Below are 19,080 nucleotides of genomic sequence, written 5' to 3'. Positions count from 1 at the left end.
CCTTTTGCTAAGTAAGAGTGTCGAACCCGACGAGGAGCAGAAGGAAATGACAAGCGGTTTTCAGTAAGGTATTCTCTGCAAGCACTGAAATTGTAGGTAACAGATAGCTTTGTGATAAGATAATTTGTAAAGGGAAACAAGCAATGAAAGTAAATAAAGAGCAGCAAGGTGGCCCAATCCTTTTTGTAGCAAAGGACAAGCCTGGACAAATTCTTATAATGATAAAAGCGCTCTCGAGGACACATGGGAATTATCATCAAGCTAGTTTTCATCACGTTCATATGATTCGCGTTCGTTACTTTGATAATTTGATATGTGGGTGGACCGGTGCTTGGGTACTGCCCTTTCTTGGACAAGCATCCCACTTATGATTAACCCCTATTGCAAGCATCTGCAACTAGAAAAGAAGTATTAAGGTAAACCTAACCATAGCATGAAACATATGGATCCAAATCATCCCCTTACGAAGCAACTCATAAACTAGGGTTTAAGATTCTGTCACTCTAGCAACCCATCATCTACTTATTACTTCCCAATGCCTTCCTCTAAGCCAAAATAATGGTGAAGTGTCATGTAGTCGACGTTCACATAACACCACTAGAGGAGAGACAACATACATCTCATTAAAATATCGAATGAATACCAAATTCACATGACTACTAATAGCAAGACTTCACCCATGTCCTCAGGAACAAACGTAACTAATCAAAAAGCATATTCAGGTTCATAATCAGAGGATTATTAATATGCATTAAGGATCTGAACATATGATCTTCCACCAAATAAACCAACTAGCATCAACTACAAGGAGTAATCAACACTACTAGCAACCCACAGGTACCAATCTGAGGTTTTGGTACAAAGATTGGATACAAGAGATGAACTAGGGTTTGAGAGGAGATGGTGCTGGTGAAGATGTTGATGGAGATTGACCCCCTCCCGACGAGAGGATCGTTGGTGATGACGATGGTGATGATTTTCCCCTCCCGGAGGGGAGTTTCCCCGGCAGAACAGCTTCGCCGGAGCCCTAGATTGGTTCCGTCAAGGTTCCGCCTCGTGGCGGCGGAGTTTCGTCCTGTAAGCTTGCTTATGATTTTTCCAGGGTAGAAGACTTCATATAGCAGAAGATGGGCACCAGAGGGCTGCTAGGTGGCCCACGAGACAGGGGGCGTGCCCAGGGGGTAGGGCGCGCCCCCCACCCTCGTGGATGGTGGGTGGCCCCCCTCAGGTATTTCTTCCGCTCAATATTTTTTATTAATTCCCAAAATGACTTCCATGGAGTTTCAGGACTTTTGGAGCTATGCAGAATAGGTCTCCAATATTTTCTCCTTTTCCAGCCCAGAATCCCACCTGTCGGCATTCTCCCTCTTCATGTAAACCTTGTAAAATAAGAGAGAATAGCCATAAGTATTGTGACATAACGTGTAATAACAGTCCATAATGCAAGAAATATCGATATAAAAGCATGATGAAAATGGACATATCAACTCCCCCAAGCTTAGACCTCGCTTGTCCTCAAGCAGAAGCCGATATCGAAAAATATGTCCACATGTTTAGAGATAGAGGTGTCGATAAAATAAAATACAGTCATGAGGGCATCATGATCATTCTTATAACAGCAATATATATATATATATATATATATATATATATATATATATATATTGTCATATGATTTCTTATGCTCAAGTAACAATCTATCCACAATGTCAAGTATGAATCAGAAACTTCATTGAAAACTAACAAACTATAATCTCAGTCATTGAAGCAATTGCAATTTATCATAGCATCGAAAAGAGTCAATATAAGAGCTTTTTAGCAAGTCCACATACTCAACTATCATTTAGTCTTCCACAATTGCTAACACTCACGCAATACTTATGGTTATGGAGTTTTAATCGGACACAGAGAAAGATAGGGGCTTATTGTGTTGCCTCCCATCCTTTTACCTCAAGGGTAATGTCAACAATAATAGTTCATGCTAACTTACACCCAATTGGATATATATATCAGGATCTTTCCAACACGGGGTGCTTGCCAAAGGATAAAATAAAAAGGAAAGGTGAAGATCACCATGACTCTTGCATAATGTAAAAGATAGGCCCTTCGCAAAGGGAAGCAGAGGTTGTCATGTGCTTTTATGGTTGGATGCACGAAATCTTAATGCAAAAGAATGTCACTTTATATTGCCACTTGTGATATGAACCTTTATTATGCAGTCCGTCGCTTTTATTTCTTCCATATCACAAGATCGTATAAAGCTTATTTTCTCCACACTAATAAGTCATACATATTTAGAGAGCATTTTTTATTGCATGCAACATGACACTTACTTGAAGGATCTTACTCAATCCATAGGTAGATATGGTGGACTCTCATGGCAAAAATGGGTTTAAGGATATTTGGAAGCACAAGTAGTATCTCTACTTGGTGCAAGGAATTTGGCTATTATGAGGGGGATAGGCAAGCTCAACATGTTTGGATGATCCATGACAATATACTTTAACTGAGATGTGAGAGAACATAACCCATTACGTTGTCTTCCTTGTCCAACATCAACTCTTTAGCATGTCATATTTTAATGAGTTCTCACAATCATAAAAGATGTCCAAGATAGTGTATTTATATCTGAGAACCTCTCTTTCTTTATCACTTCCTATTAATTGCAATGATGACCAAAACTATGTTTGCCAACTCTCAACAATTTTTAATCATCATACTCTTTATATGTGAAGTCATTACTATCCATAAGATCAATATGGTATCTTTTTTATTCCTTTTCTTTTATTACCTCAAGATCATAGCAAGATAGCAAAGCCCTTGACTCAACACTAATCTTTATTATATATAGCTCATGGACTCGATTACATAGAGGGATCATAAAGCAAAACCCAAAACTAATTCATACCAAAACTTTATTCTACTAGATCAAGATATTACCAAAAGGATCGAACTAAGAAAAACGGTAAAGATAGGAGTGTGATAGTGATACAATACCGGGGCAAGTCCCCCAAGCTTGGCAGTTGCCAAGGGGAGTGCCCATACCCATGTGATTATGTCTCCTTTGCTGGTGAAGAAGGTGGTGGTGATGATGGATAGTTGCACATCGAGCGTAAGAGCTCTTCCAATTTGTGGATAATGCCCCTGAGTGCGACGATATGATCCTTCAACAAAATATTTTCCTGTGTGAGATACTTGTTTTGTATGCGAGCTAACTCAATCATCTTGAAAGCTTCATTCTCAGTTGGGGTAAAGAGGTTAGGAAGAGGTTGAAGGATGTTTTCTTCTTCTGCCGCCAGAGCTTGATCCTCCATGGCCTTCTTGATCCCATCATCCTTGTTGATCTCCCCAGGTTCTTCTCTCTTCAGCTCTATCTTCAATAGCCAAGCATCCTTGTCTTCATTGTTGGAGGAGGGTGACGTCATGACGCCTAGCCTTGACAAATCTGATAGAAAACAGCTCAAAACAAAGACAGAGAATATTTTTGTGATACGGTGGTCAAAACCTTCGGGAGATTATATAATGAATTTTTTTTACTGACCAAAAGAAGTATCGTGCAAGAAAACGGAGTTCGGAGAGCACACGAGGTGCCCACGAGGCAGGGGGGGCACGCCCAGGGGGTAGGGCGCGCCCTCCACCCTCGTGGACGCCTCGTGTCCTTCCCGGACTACTTATTTTCCTATTTTCTTAAATATTCCAAAATAAAGAAAAATTGCTATTAGAACTGTTTTGGAGTCGGTTTACTTACCGTACCACATACCTATTCCTTTTCGGAGTCTGAAACATTCTGGAAGGTGTCCCTTATGTATTCCTCTAGGGTTACGCTTTCAATAATACTAGTTTCAACATTTATAGGATTACTTGAGATATAATGTTTGATTCTTTGACCGTTCACCATCTTCGGATTTGTGCCTTCGAAGTTGTTGATTTTTGTGGCACCGGAATGATAGACCTCCTCAATAATGTAAGGACCTTCCCATTTAGAGAGAAGTTTTCCTGCAAAAATTCTTAAATGAGAGTTGAATAGCAACACATAATCACCTATGTTAAACTCGCGCTTTTGTATCCTCTTGTCATGCCCTCTTTTAACTTTTTCTTTAAACAACTTGGCATTCTCGTAGGCCTGTGTTCTCCATTCATAAAGTGAGCAAATGTCAAATAACCTCTTCTCACCGGCAAGTTTGAAATCATAATTGAGCTCTTTAATGGCCCAATATGCCTTATGTTCTAGTTTGAGAGGTAAGTGACATGCCTTTCCATAAACCATTTTATATGGAGACATACCCATAGGATTCTTATATGCAGTTCTGTAAGCCCATAATGCATCATCAAGTTTCTTGGACCAATTCTTTCTAGATCTATTAACAGTCTTTTGTAAAATTAATTTAAGCTCTCTATTACTCATTTCTACTTGAATACTAGACTGTGGGTGATATGGAGATGCAATTCTATGATTAACATCATACTTAGCAAGCATTTTACGAAAAGCACCATGAATGAAATGTGAACCACCATCAGTCATTAAGTATCTAGGGACTCCAAACCTCGGAAAAATAACTTCTTTAAGCATCTTAATAGAGGTGTTATGATCAGCCGTACTAGTTGGAATAGCTTCTACCCACTTAGTAACGTAATCAACAGCAACTAAAATATGTGTATACCCATTAGAGGCAGGAAAAGGTCCCGTATAATCAAAGCCCCAAACATCAAATGGTTCAATAACAAGAGAATAATTCATAGGCATTTTCTTGGCGTCTACTAATATTACCGATTTTTTGACACTCGTCACAAGACAAGACAAACTTACGGGCATCTTTGAAGAGAGTAGGCCAATAAAAACCGGATTGCAATACCTTATGTGCAGTTCTATCTCCAGCGTGGTGTCCTCCATATGACTCGGAGTGACACTTGCGTAGGATCTATTCCTGTTCACGCTCAAGTACACAACGTCTATTAACACCATCTACTCCTTTTTAAAGGTGTGGGTCATCCTAGAAGTAATTTCTTAAATCATAGAAAAACTTTTTCTTTTGCTGGTATGTGAAACTAGGTGGTATAAATTTAGCAACAATGTAATTAGCATAATCAACATACCATGGAGCAGTACGAGAAGTATTTATGATAGCTAAGTGTTCATCAGGAAAGCTATCATTAATAGGTAGTGGGTCGTCAAGAACATTCTCTAACCTAGACAAGTTGTCTGCAACGGGGTTCTCAACTCCCTTTCTATCAATAATATGCAAATCAAATTCTTGTAGCAAGAGAACCCATCTAATAAGTCTAGGTTTAGCATCTTTCTTTTCCATAAGATATTTAATAGCAGCATGATCAGTGTGAATAGTTACTTTAGAATCAACAATATAATGTCTAAACTTATCACAAGCAAATTCAACTGCTAAGAATTCTTTTTCAGTAGTAGCATAGTTTCTTTGTGCAGTGTCTAGAGTTTTACTAGCATATTGAATAACATTTAGTTTCTTATCAACTCTTTGTCCTAGAACAGCACCTACAGCATAATCGCTTGCGTCACACATAATTTCAATGGGTAAATTCCAATCAGGTGGCTGAATAATAGGTGCAGAAATCAAAGCTTTATTAAGTGTTCAAATGCTTGTACACAATCATCATCAAAGACAAATGGAATATCTTTTTGTAATAGATTAGTCAGAGGCCTAGAAATTTTAGAGAAGTCCTTAATGAACCTCCTATTAAAACCGGCATGACCAAGGAAACTTCTTATATCTTTGATGTCCTTGGGACACGGCATATTTTCAATAGCATCAACCTTAATTTTATCAACTTCAATATCTCTTTCAGAAATTTTATGCCCCAAGACAATGCCTTCATTAACCATAAAGTGACACTTCTCCCAATTTAAAACAAGACTAGTATCTTCGCATCTCTGCAAAACTCGTTCAAGGTTGCTCAAGCAATCATCAAAAGAGGATCCATAAACGGAGAAATCATCCATGAATACCTCACAAATCTTTTCACAAAAGTCAGAGAATATAGCCATCATGCATCTTTGAAAGGTAGCAGGTGCATTACATAAACCAAAAGGCATATGTCTATAAGAAAAAGTACCGAAAGGGCAAGTAAAAGTGGTCTTTTCTTGATCCCTCTGCTGACACAGGTATTTGAGAGAAACCAGAGTAACCATCTACAAAGCAAAAATGTGTATGTTTGGTAGTCTTTCTAGCATTTGATAAATAAAAGGTAAAGGGTAATGATCCTTTTTAGTAGCTTTATTTAATTTGCGGAAATCAATTACCATCCTATAACCTGTAATAATTCTTTGCGGGATCAATTCATCTTTATCATTAGGAACGATAGTAATACCTCCCTTCTTAGGGACACAATGGACAAGACTTACCCAGTGACTATCAACAACGGGATAAATTATACCTACCTCAAGGAGCTTTAGTATTTCCTTTCTTACCACTTCTTTCATCTTAGGATTTAACCATCGTTGGTGATCAATAACTGGTTTGGCATCTTCCTCCAATTTTATTTTGTGTTGGCATAAAGTGGGACTAATGCCCTTAAGATCATCAAGAGTATATCCAATAGCAGCACGGTGCTTCTTCAGAGTTTTCAATAATCTTTCCTCTTCCTGCTCTGAAAGGTTAGCACTAATAATAACATGATATATCTTCTTTTCATCAAGATAAGCATATTTAAGAGTATCAGGTAATGGTTTAAGCTCAAACACGGGATCACCCTTGGGTGGTGGAGGATCCCCTAAGATTTCAACACGCAAGTTGTGTTTCAAAATAGGACCCTGTTTAAAGAATACTTCATCTATTTCCCTTCTTTCATTCATAAACATATCATTTTCATGGTCTAGCAAATATTGTTCTAAAGGATCATTAGGAGGCACGGCAATAGAAGCAAGACCAATAATTTCATCCGTACTAGGCAATCTTTATCATGGGGTTGTCTACGAAATTTAGCAAAATTAAACTCATGAGACATATCTCCTAAGCCAATCATAACAACATCCTTTTCGCAGTCTATTCTAGCATTAACAGTATTCAAGAAGGGTCTACCAAATATGATGGGACAAAAGTCATCTTGTGGGGAACCAAGAACAAGAAAATCAGCAGGATATTTAACTTTCCCACACAAGGCTTCAACATCTCTAACAATCCCAATTGGTGAAATAGTATCTCTATTGGCAAGCTTAATTTTAACATCAATATCTTCTATCTCAGCAGGTGCAATGTCATGCATAATTTCTTCATATAAAGAATGAGGTATTTCACTAGCACTAGCACCCATATCACATAAGCCATGATAACAATGATCTCCTATTTTAACAGAAATAACAGGCATGCGTACAACGGGTCTATGTTTCTTACCATCGGGTCTAGCAATTCTAGCAGCTGCATCACAGAAATAAATAACATGCCCATCAATATTATCAGCCAAGAAATCTTTAACCATAGCAATACTAGGTTCAACTTTAATTTGCTCAGGTGGTGTATATGTTCTAGTATTACTCTTACGAACCACAGTTGAAGCTTTAGCATGATCCTTTATCCTAACAGGGAAAGGTGGTTTCTCAATATAAGTAGTAGGAACAATAGGATCATTATAAGTGATAGTATTTTCTTCAACTGTAATAGGTGTAACTACTTTTACTTCAGTGGGAGGATTATATTTAAACCACTTCTCCTTAGGGAGATCAACATGAGTAGCAAATGATTCACAAAAAGAAGCTACTATCTCAAAGTCAAGTCCATATTTAGTGCTAAATCCACGAAAAGCATCGGTATCCATAAAAGATTTAACACAATCAAACTTAGGTGTCATACCCGACTCCTTACCATCGTCGGAATCCCAATCTTCAGAGTTGCGTTTAATTCTTTCCAATAAATCCCATTTGAATTCAATAGTCTTCATCATAAAAGACCCAGGACAAGAAGTATCGAGCATGTAGCGATTGTTGAGAGAAAGCCGAGCATAAATTTTTTGAATAATCATTTCTCTTGAGAGCTCATGATTGGGGCATGAATATAACATGACTTAATCCTCCCCCAAGCTTGAGCGATACTTTATCCTTCGCGAGGCCAAAAATTATATATAAAATTGTGATCACGATGAACAGATGCATAGGATAAAACTTCTAGTGGAATTCCAATTTTAATTGTTTATAGTCCCAACATCCCATATCATCACGTAACCTATACCATGTCAATGCGTCTCCCTTCAAAGATAAAGGGAAAACCTTCTTCTTAATAACATCATCGGGCATACCTGCAAGCTTAAATAATCCACAAAGTTCATCCACATTGATTAGGTGTAAATCAGGATGCAATGTTCCATCTCCTACAAAGGGATTAGCTAGCAGTTTCTCTACCATACCCTAAGGAATTTCAAAGTAAACATTTTCAGTAGGTTCAGTAGGTTGAGGAGCAACTCTTTGCTCTACTTGTCGGGGTGAAGATACCCCAAACAAGCCCCTCAAAGGATTATGTTCCATAGTAACAAAGTGACAGTAAATTTCAGCACACTATATAAATGTTTCCTTACCAATTTCCACTTACCAAAGGCGCTTCACTCCCTGCCAACGGCGCCAGAAAAGAGTCTAGATGACCCACAAGTGTAGGGGATCTATCGTAGTCCTTCCGATAAGTAAGAGTGTCGAACCCAACGAGGAGCAGAAGGAAATGACAAGCAGTTTTCAGTAAGGTATTCTCTGCAAGCACTGAAATTGTAGGTAACAGATAGTTTTGTGATAAGATAATTTGTAACGGGTAACAAGCAATGAAAGTAAATAAAGTGCAGCAAGGTAGCCCAATCCTTTTTGTAGCAAAGGACAAGCCTGGACAAATTCTTATAATGAGAAAAGCGCTCCCGAGGACACATGGGAATTATCGTCAAGCTAGTTTTCATCACGTTCATATGATTCACGTTCGTTACTTTGATAATTTGATATGTGGGTGGACCGGTGCTTGGGTACTGCCCTTTCTTGGACAAGCATCCCACTTATGATTAACCCGTATTGCAAGCATCCGCAACTACAAAAGAAGTATTAAGGTAAACCTAATCATAGCATGAAACGTATGGATCCAAATCAGCCCCTTACGAAGCAACTCATAAACTAGGGTTTAAGCTTCTGTCACTCTAGCAACCTATCATCTACTTATTACTTCCCAATGCGTTCCTATAGGCCCAAATAATGGTGAAGTGGCATGTAGTCGACGTTCACATAACACCACTAGAGGAGATAAAACATACATCTCATCAAAATATTGAACGGATACCAAATTCACATGACTACTAATAGCAAGACATCACCCATGTCCTCGGGAACAAATGTAACTACTCACAAAGCATATTCATGTTCATAATCATAGGAGTATTAATATGCACTAAGGATCTGAACATATGATCTTCCACCAAATAAACCAACTAGCATCAACTACAAGGAGTAATCAACACTACTAGCAACCCACATGTACCAATCTGAGGTTTTGGTACAAAGATTGGATACAAGAGATGAACTAGGGTTTGAGAGGAGATAGTGCTGGTGAAGATGTTGATGGAGATTGGCCCCCTTCCGATGAGAGGATCGTTGGTGATGACGATGGTGATGATTTCCCCCTCCCGGAGGGAAGTTTCCCTGGTAGAATAGCTCCGCTGGAGCCCAAGATTGGTTCTGCCATGGTTCCGCATCGTGGCTGCAGAGTTTCGTCCCGTAAGCTTGCTTATGATTTTTTCCAGGGTAGAAGACTTCATATAGCAGAAGATGGGCACCGGAGGGCGGCTAGGTGGCCCACGAGGCAGGGGGCGGGCCCAGGGGGGTAGGGCGCGCCCCCCACCCTTGTGGATGGTGGGTGGCCCCCCTCAGGTATTTCTTCCGCTCAATATTTTTTATTAATTCCCAAAATGACTTTCGTGGAGTTTCAGGACTTTTGGAGCTGTGTAGAATAGATCTCCAATATTTGCTCCTTTTCCAACCCAGAATCCTAGCTACCGGCATTCTCCCTCTTCATGTAAACCTTGTAAAATAAGAGAGAATAGCCATAAGTATTGTGACATAACGTGGAATAATAGTCCATAATGCAATAAATATCGATATAAAAGCATGATGCAAAATGGACATATCACTCCTCTGCTCCACTAAGGCCCATGTAGGCCCATTAACCCCTTGTGGGGTTCCGGTAACCTCCCGGTACTCTGGAAAATGTCTGAACCTTTTCGAAACCATTCCGGTGTCCAAACATAACCTTCAAATATATCAATATTTACCTCTCGACCATTTCAAGACTCCTCGTTATGTCCATGATCTCATCTGGGACTCCGGAAAAACTTCAGTCAGCAAAAACACATAACTCATAATACAAATCGTCATCGAACGTTAAGCGTGCGGACCCTACAGGCTCGAGAACTATGTAGACATGATCGAGACACATCTCCGATCAGTAACCAGTAGCGTAACCTGGATGCTCATATTGGTTCCTACATATTCTATGAAGATCTTTATAGGTCAAACCGCACAATAACATACGTTGTTCCCTTTGTCATCGGTATTATACTTGCCAAAGATTCAATCGTCGGTATCTTCATACCTAGTTCAATCTTGTTACCGGCAAGTCTCTTTACTTGTTCCGTAATGCTTCATCCCACAACTAACTCATTAGTCACATTGCTTGCAAGGCTTATAGTGATGAGCATTACCGAGAGGGCCCACAGATACCTCTCCGATACATGGAGTGACAAATCCTATTCTCGATCTATGCCAACCCAACAAACACCTTCGGAGACACCTGTAGAGCATCTTTATATTCACCTAGTTAAGTTGTGACATTTGATAGCACACAAGGTGTTCCTCCGGTATTCAGGAGTTGCATAATCTCATAGTCAGAGGAACATATATAAGTCATGAATAAAGCAATAGCAATAAAACTTAACGATCATTATGCTAAGCCAAAGGATGGGTATTGTCCATCACATTATTCTCTAATGATGTGATCCCGTTCATCAAATGACAACACATGTCTATGGACAGGAAACTTAACCATCTTTGATTAACGAGCTAGTCAAGTAGAGGCATACTAGGGACACTATGTTTTATCTATGTATTCACACATGTATTAAGTTTCCGGTTAATACAATTCTAGCATGAATAATAAACATTTATCATGATATAAGGAAATATAAATAACAACTTTATTATTGCCTCTAGGGCATATTTCCTTCAGTCTGCCACTTGCACTAGAGTCAATAATCTAGATTGCATAGTAATGGTTCTAACACCCATGGAGTCTTGGTGATGATCATATTTTGCTCGTGGAAGAGGCTTAGTCAATGGGTCTGCAACATTCAGATCCGTATGTATCTTGCAAATCTCTATCTCTCCCTCCTTGACTTGATTGCGGATGGAATTGAAGCGTCTCTTGATGTGTTTGGTTCTCTTGTGAAATCAGGATTCTTTTACCAACGCAATTGCTCCAGTATTGTCACAAAAGATTTTCATTGGACCCAATGCACTGGGTATTACACCTAGATCAGATATGAACTCCTTCATCCAGACTCCTTCATTTGCTGCTTCCGAAGCAGCTATGTACTCCGCTTCACACGTAGATCCCGCCACGACGCTCTGCTTGGAACTGCACCAACTGATAGCTCCACCATTCAATATAAATATGTATCCGTTTGCGACTTAGAGTCATCCGGATCATGTCAAAGCTTGCATCGACGTAACCATTTACGACAAGCTCTTTTTCACCTCCATAAACGAGAAACATATCCTTAGTCCTTTTCAGGTATTTCCGCATGTTCCTGACCGCTGTCCAGTGACCCACTCCTGGATTACTTTGGTACCTCCCTGCTAAACGTATAGCAAGGCACACATCAGGTCTGGTACACAACATTGCATACATGATAGAACCTATGGCTGAGGCATAGGGAATGGCTTTTATTTTCTTTCTATATTCTGCAGTGGTCGGGCATTGAGTCTGACTCAACTTCACACCTTGTAACACAGGCAAGAACCCTTTCTTTGACTGATCCATTTTGAACTTCTTCAAAACTTTATCAAGGTATGTGCTTTGTGAAAGTCCAATTAAGCGTCTTGATCTATCTCTATAAATATTGATGCCCAATATATAAGCAGCTTCACCGAGGTCTTTCATTGAAAAATTCTTATTCAAGTATCCTTTTATGCTATCCAGAAATTCTATATTATTTCTAATCAACAATATGTCATCCACATATAATATTAGAAATGCTACAGAGCTCCCACTCACTTTCTTGTAAATACAGGCTTCTCCAAAAGTCTGTATAAAACCATATGCTTTGATCACATTATCAAAGCGTATATTCCAACTCCAAGAGGCTTGCACCAGTCCATAAATGGATTGCTAGAGCTTGCACACTTTGTTAGCACCTTTTGGATCGACAAAACCTTCTGCTTGCATCATATAAAACTCATCTTTAATAAATCCATTAAGGAATGCAGTTTTGACATCCATTTGCCAAATTTCATAATCATAAAACGCAACAATTGCTAACATGATTCAGACAGACTTAAGCATCGCTACGGTTGAGAAGGTCTCATCATAGTCAACTCCTTGAACTTGTCGAAAACCTTTCGCAACAAGTCGAGCTTTGTAGACAGTAACATTACCGTCAGCGTCAGTCTTCTTCTTGAAGATCCATTTATTTTGTATGGCTTGCCGATCATCGGGCAAGTCCACCAAAGTCCACACTTTGTCCTCATACATGGATCCCATCTTAGATTTCATGGCCTCAAGCCATTTTGCAGAATCTGGGCTCATCATTGCTTCCTCATAGTTCGTAGGTTCATCATGGTCTAGTAACATGACTGCAGAATAGGATTACCATACCACTCTGGTGCGGACCGTGCTATGGTTGACCTACGAGGTTCGGTAGTAACTTGATCTGAAGTTTCATGATCATCATCATTAGCTTCCTCACTATTGGTGTAGGAATCATTCGAACTGATTTTAGTGATAAACTACACTCCAATTCGGGAGAAGGTACAATTACCTCATCAAGTTCTACTTTCCTCCCACTCACTTCTTTCGAGAGAAACTCCTTCTCTAGAAATGATCCATCCTTAGCAACGAATATCTTGCCATCGGATCTGTGATAGAAGGTGTACCCAACAATTTCCTTTGGGTATGAAGACGCATTTATTCGATTTGGGTTCAAGCTTACCAGGTTGAAGCTTTTTCACATAAGCATCGCAACCCCAAACTTTTAAGAAACAACAGCTTGGGTTTCTTGCCAAACCACATATCATATGGTGTCGTCTCAACGAATTTTGATGGTGCCCTATTTAACGTGAATGCAGTCGTCTCTAAAGCATAACCCCAAAAAGATAGCGGTAATCAGTAAGAGACATCATAGATCGCACCATATATATCCAATAAAGTACAATTACGATGTTCGAACACACCATTACGCTGTGGTGTTCCAGGTGGTGTGAGTTGCGAAACTATTCCACATTGTTTCAAATGAAGACCAAACTTGTAGCTCAAATATTGGCCTCCCCGATCAGATCATAGAAACTTTATTTTCTTGTTACGATGATTTTCCACTTCACTCTGAAATTCTTTGAACTTTTCAAATGTTTCAAACTTATGTTTCATTAAGTAGATATACCCATATCTGCTCAAATAATCTGTGAAGGTCAGAAAATAATGATACCCGCCACGAGCCTCCACACTCATCAGACTGCATACATCGGTATATATTATTTCCAATAAGTCAGTAGCTCGTTCAATTGTTCCGGAGAATGGAGTCTTAGTCATCTTGCCCAAGAGGCATGGTTCGCAAGCACCAAGTGATTCACAATCAAGTGATTCCGAAAGCCCATTAGCATGGAGTTTCTTCATGCGCTTTACACCATTATGACCTAAACGGCAGTGCCACAAATAAGTTGCACTATCATTACTAACTTTGCATCTTTTGGCTTCAATATTATGAACATGTGTATCACCACGATAGAGTTTCAACAAAAATAGACCACTCAACAAGGGTGCATGACCATAAAAGATATTACTCATATAAATAGAACAACCATTATTCTCTGATTTAAATGAATAACTGTCTCGCATCAAACAAGAACCAGATATAATGTTCATGCTCAATGCTGGCACCAAATAACAATTATTCAAGTCTAAAACTAATCCCGAAGGTAGATGTAGAGGTAGCATGTCGACAGAGATCACATCGACCTTGGAACCATTTCTGACGCGCATCGTCACCTCGTCCTTAGCCAATCTTTGTTTAATCTATAACCCCTATTTCGAGTTGCAAATATGAGCAACAGAACCAGTATCAAATACCCAGGCGCTACTATGAGCATTAGTAAGGTACACATCAATAACATGTATATCAAATATACCTTTCACTTTGCCATCCTTCTTATCCGCCAAATACTTGGGGTGGTTCCGCTTCCAGTGACCAGCCCCTTTGCAGTAGAAGCACTCAATTTCAGGCTTAGGTCCAGACTTGGGTTTCTTCCCTAGAGTAGCAACTTGCTTGCTATTCTTCTTGAAGTTCCCCCTCTTCCCTTTGCCCTTTTTCTTGAAACTAGTGGTCTTGAAACTAGTGGTCTAGTGGTCTTGATGCTCCTTCTTGATTTCTACTTCCGCAGCTTTAGCATTGCGAAGAGCTCGGGAATAGTCTTTTCCATCCCTTGCATATTATAATTCATCATGAAGCCTTTATAGCTTGGTGGCAGTGATTGAAGAACTCTATCAATGACACTATCATCAGGAAGATTAACTCCGGTGCCACCGAGAGAGAGGGGGAGAGAGCCCCCCTCCTCCTTCTCCTTCCTTGGCCTACCCCCTAGATGGGAGGAGGGTTCACCCTCTGGTCCATGGCCTCCATGGTGGTGGAGGGGCGGGAGCCCCTCCGAGATTGAATCTCCCTCTCTGTTCTCTTCTGTTTCGTGCTCCCCAGATCTGGCCCTTCACGGTTTCTTAAATTCTCGGAGATCCATAACTCCAATCGTGTTGATCTTTTTACACGATTTTTTCCGAATATAAGCTTCCTTGCACCCAAAGTATAGCTCCAACCAACGTTCAAGGAGGGCACTATACACCAGGGCGCGCCTGGGCCTGGTGGCACGCCCTGGTGGGTTGTGGTGGCCTCGGGCCTCCGTTTACGTTGATTCCACCTCCTAAAATTCACAAATATTCCAAAATAATTCTCCGTAGTTTTTTATTGCATTTGGACTTTGTTTGATATGGATTTTATGCAAAATAAAAACATGCAACAAACAGGAACTGACACTGGGCACTGGATAAGTAAGTTAGTCCAAATAAATCATATAAAAAGTTGCCAAAAGTATGTAAAAGTTGAATAATATTGGCATGAAACAATCAAAAATTATAGATAGGATAGAGATGTATCAGCTCGCGAAGCCGCACAACGGTGCTGCTAAAGGGTCGCCGGAGACGCGACCGGGGCCGAGGCAAAATTCGCCAAGTGGAAATGCAGCGGCGGTAGCCGTACCTTGTCCTCACGCAACCATCTCCAGAATCTACCGTTCTCCTCCCCGAGGCTGTCGCGGGATCTGCGTGGCTCCTCCTCGCGCGGTTGCCGCAGGCCTGCCATCCTCCACGCAAGGCCCCTGTGAGAACTGCATGGCTCCTCGCCGCGCGGCAGAGGCAGTGGACTCTGGGCATGAGATGATGGATGGAGGCAGTGTCGTTGAGTTGTGCTGTGGTGGTTGGGCATGGAGAGAGTGGGCAGTGGCTATGCTGTCAATTTGTGTGGGAGCCGAGCGAGAGCAGAGGGTGTGGGGAAGGGAAAAGATAAGGTTGCTGAAAGAGTGAGAGGGAGGGGCGTTCGGGCCGAGCTTCCTTAGAGGGAACGGTCGTAGTAGCCTGACGTGGCACTATACGCGGCTTTAAAAATTGGTACACGAGATGGATGGCTATGATGGCATTCGGCCCAAGTTGTTTCGTGCCACATGTGTGGCACTTATCATTTGAGAAAATTTAAGAGGGGTGAAGATACCCCAAACAAGCCCTTCAAAGGATTAGTTTCCATAGTGACAAGTAACTGAAAATTTCAGCACACTATAAATGTTTCCTTACCAAGTTCCACTCACCAAGAGCGCTACGCTCCCCGGCAACGGTGCCAGAAAAGAGTCTTGATGACCCACAAGTGTAGGGGATCTATCGTAGTCCTTTCGATAAGTAAGAGTGTCGAACCCAACGAGGAGCAGAAGGAAATGATAAGCGGTTTTCAGTAAGGTTTTCTCTGCAAGCACTGAAATAGTAGGTGATAGATAGTTTTGTGATAGGATAAATAGTAATGAGCAAAAAGTAAATAAAGTGCAGCAAGGTGGCCCAATCCTTTATGTAGCAAAGGATAAGCCTGGACAAATTCTAATAATGAGAAAGGAGCTCCTGAGGACACATTGGTAATTATCGTCAAGCTAGTTTTCATCATGTTCATAAGATTCGCGTTCGGTACTTTGATAATTTGATATGTGGGTGGACCGGCACTTGGGTACTGCCCTAACATGGAAAAGCATCCCACTTATGATTAACCCCTATTGCAAGCATCCACAACTACAAAAAGGAGTATTAAGATAAACCTAACCACAACATTAAACATATGGGTCCATATCAACCCCTAACGAAGCAACGCATAAACTAGGGTTTAAGCTTCTATCACTCTAGCAACCCATCATCTACTTATCACTTCCCTATGCCTTCCTCTAGGCCCAAATAATGGTGAAGTGTCATGTAGTCGACGTTCACATAACACCACTAGAGGAGAGACAACATACATATCATCAAAATATCAAACGAATACCAAATTCACATGATAACTACGCACAAAGCATATTCATGTTCATAATCAGAGGGGTAATAATATGCATGAAGAATCTGAACATATGATTTTCCACCAAGTAAACCAAATAGCATCAACTACAAGGAGTAATCAACACTACTAGCAACCCACAGGTACCAATTTGTGGTTTTGATACAAGATTGGATACAAGAGATGAACTAGGGTTTTGAGATGAGATGGTGCTGGTGAAGATGTTGATGGAGATTGAACCCCTCTCGATGAGAGGATCGTTGGTGATGATTTCCCCCTCCCGGAGGGAAGTGTCCCTGGCAGAACAGCTCCGCCAGAGCCCTTGATTGATTCTGCCAAGGTTCCGCCTCGTGGCGGCGGAGTTTCGTCCCGTAAGCTTGCCCACGAATTTTTCCAGGAAAAAACCCTTCATATAGCAGAAGATGGACGTCGGAGGCCCACCAGGGGGCCCAGGAGATAGGGGGCCGCGCCCTAGGGGGGCGCGGCCCCTGTCTCCTGGACAGGGTGTGGGACCCCTGGCCTATTTCTTTTGCTCATAATTTCTTAATAAATCCAAAAGGTTGTTTCGTGGAGTCTCAGGTCTTTTGGAGTTGTGCAGAATAGGTTTCCAACGTTTGCTCCTTTTCCAGCCAGAATTCCAGCTGCCGGCATCCCCCCTCTTCATGGTAAACCTTGTAAAATAAGAGAGAATAGCCATAAGTATTGAGATATAATGTGTAATAACAGCCCATAATGCAATAAATATTGATATAAAAGCATGATGCAAAATGGACGTATCAAAGTGCAATATGGATAGTAGATAAAGGTTTTTGTAATATGAAAATATAAAAACAGCAAGGTAACTAATGATAAAAGTGAGTGTAAACGTTATTGCAATGCTAGGAAACAAGGCATAAGGTTCATACTTTCACTAGTGCAAGTTCTCTCAACAATAATAACATAGATAGATCATATAACAATCCCTCAACATGCAACAAAGAGTCACTCCAAAGCCACTAATAGCGGAGAACAAACAAAGAGATTATGGTAGGGTACGAAACCACCTCAAAGTTATTCTTTCGGATCGATCTATTCAAGAGTTCGTACTAGAATAACACCTTAAGACACAAATCAACCAAGACCCTAATGTCACCTAGATGCTCCATTTTCACCTCAAGTATCCATGGGCATGATTATACGATATGCATCACACAATCTCAAATTCATCTATCCAACCAACACAAAGTACTTCAAAGAGTGCCCCAAAGTTTCTACCGGAGAGTCAAGACGAAAATGTGTGCCAACCCCTATGCATAGGTTCATGGGCGGAACCCACAAGTTGATCACCAAAACATACATCAAGTGGATCACGTGATATCCCATTGTCACCACAGATAAACACGGCAAGACATACATCAAGTGTTCTCAAATCCTTAAAGACTCAATCCAATAAGATAACTTCAAAGGGAAAACTCAATCCATTACAAGAGAGTAGAGGGGGAGAAACGTCATAAGATCCAACTATTATAGCAAAGCTCGCGATACATCAAGATCATGCCATAGAGAGAACATGAGAGAGAGAGAGAGATCAAACACCTAGCTACTGGTACATACCCTCAGCCCCGAGGGTGAACTACTCCCTCCTCGTCATAGAGAGTGCTGGGATGATCAAGATGGCCATCGGTGATGGATTCCCCCTCCGACAGGGTGCCGGAACGGGCTCCCGGGAGGATTTTGGTGGCTACAGAGGCTTGCAACGACGGAACTCCCGATCTATTGTCGTATTCGATGGTTTTAGGGTATATGGGAATATATAGGCGAAAGAAGTCGGTCGGGGGAGCCACAAGGGCCCCACGAGACAGGGGGTGCGCCCAGGGGGGTGGGCGTGCCCTCCTATCTCCTGGCCTCCTCGAAGCTTCCCTGGCTTGTACTCCAAGTCTCCCGGATCATGTTCGTTCCAAAAATCACGCTCCCGAAGGTTTCATTCCGTTTGGACTCCATTTGATATTCCTTTTCTTTGAAATACTGAAACAGGCAATAAAATAGCAATATGGGTTGGGCCTCCGGTTAATAGGTTAGTCCCGAAAGTAATATAAAAGTGTATAATAAAGCCCGTAATCATTCAAAACAGATAATAAAATAGCATGAATGCTTCATAAATTAGATACGTTGGAGACGTATCAGCATCCCCAAGCTTAATTCTTGCTCGTCCTCGAGTAGGTAAATGATAAAAGAAAGAATTTATGAAGTGTGAATGCTAGCAGGTGCACAAGTTTG

This window comes from Triticum dicoccoides, chromosome 5B, assembly GCF_002162155.2.
Source record: "Triticum dicoccoides isolate Atlit2015 ecotype Zavitan chromosome 5B, WEW_v2.0, whole genome shotgun sequence".
In the NCBI taxonomy this organism is placed as follows: Eukaryota; Viridiplantae; Streptophyta; class Magnoliopsida; order Poales; family Poaceae; genus Triticum; species Triticum dicoccoides.
The sequence above is the reverse complement of the archived record's forward strand: the minus strand, read 5'-3'. Positions refer to the sequence as shown.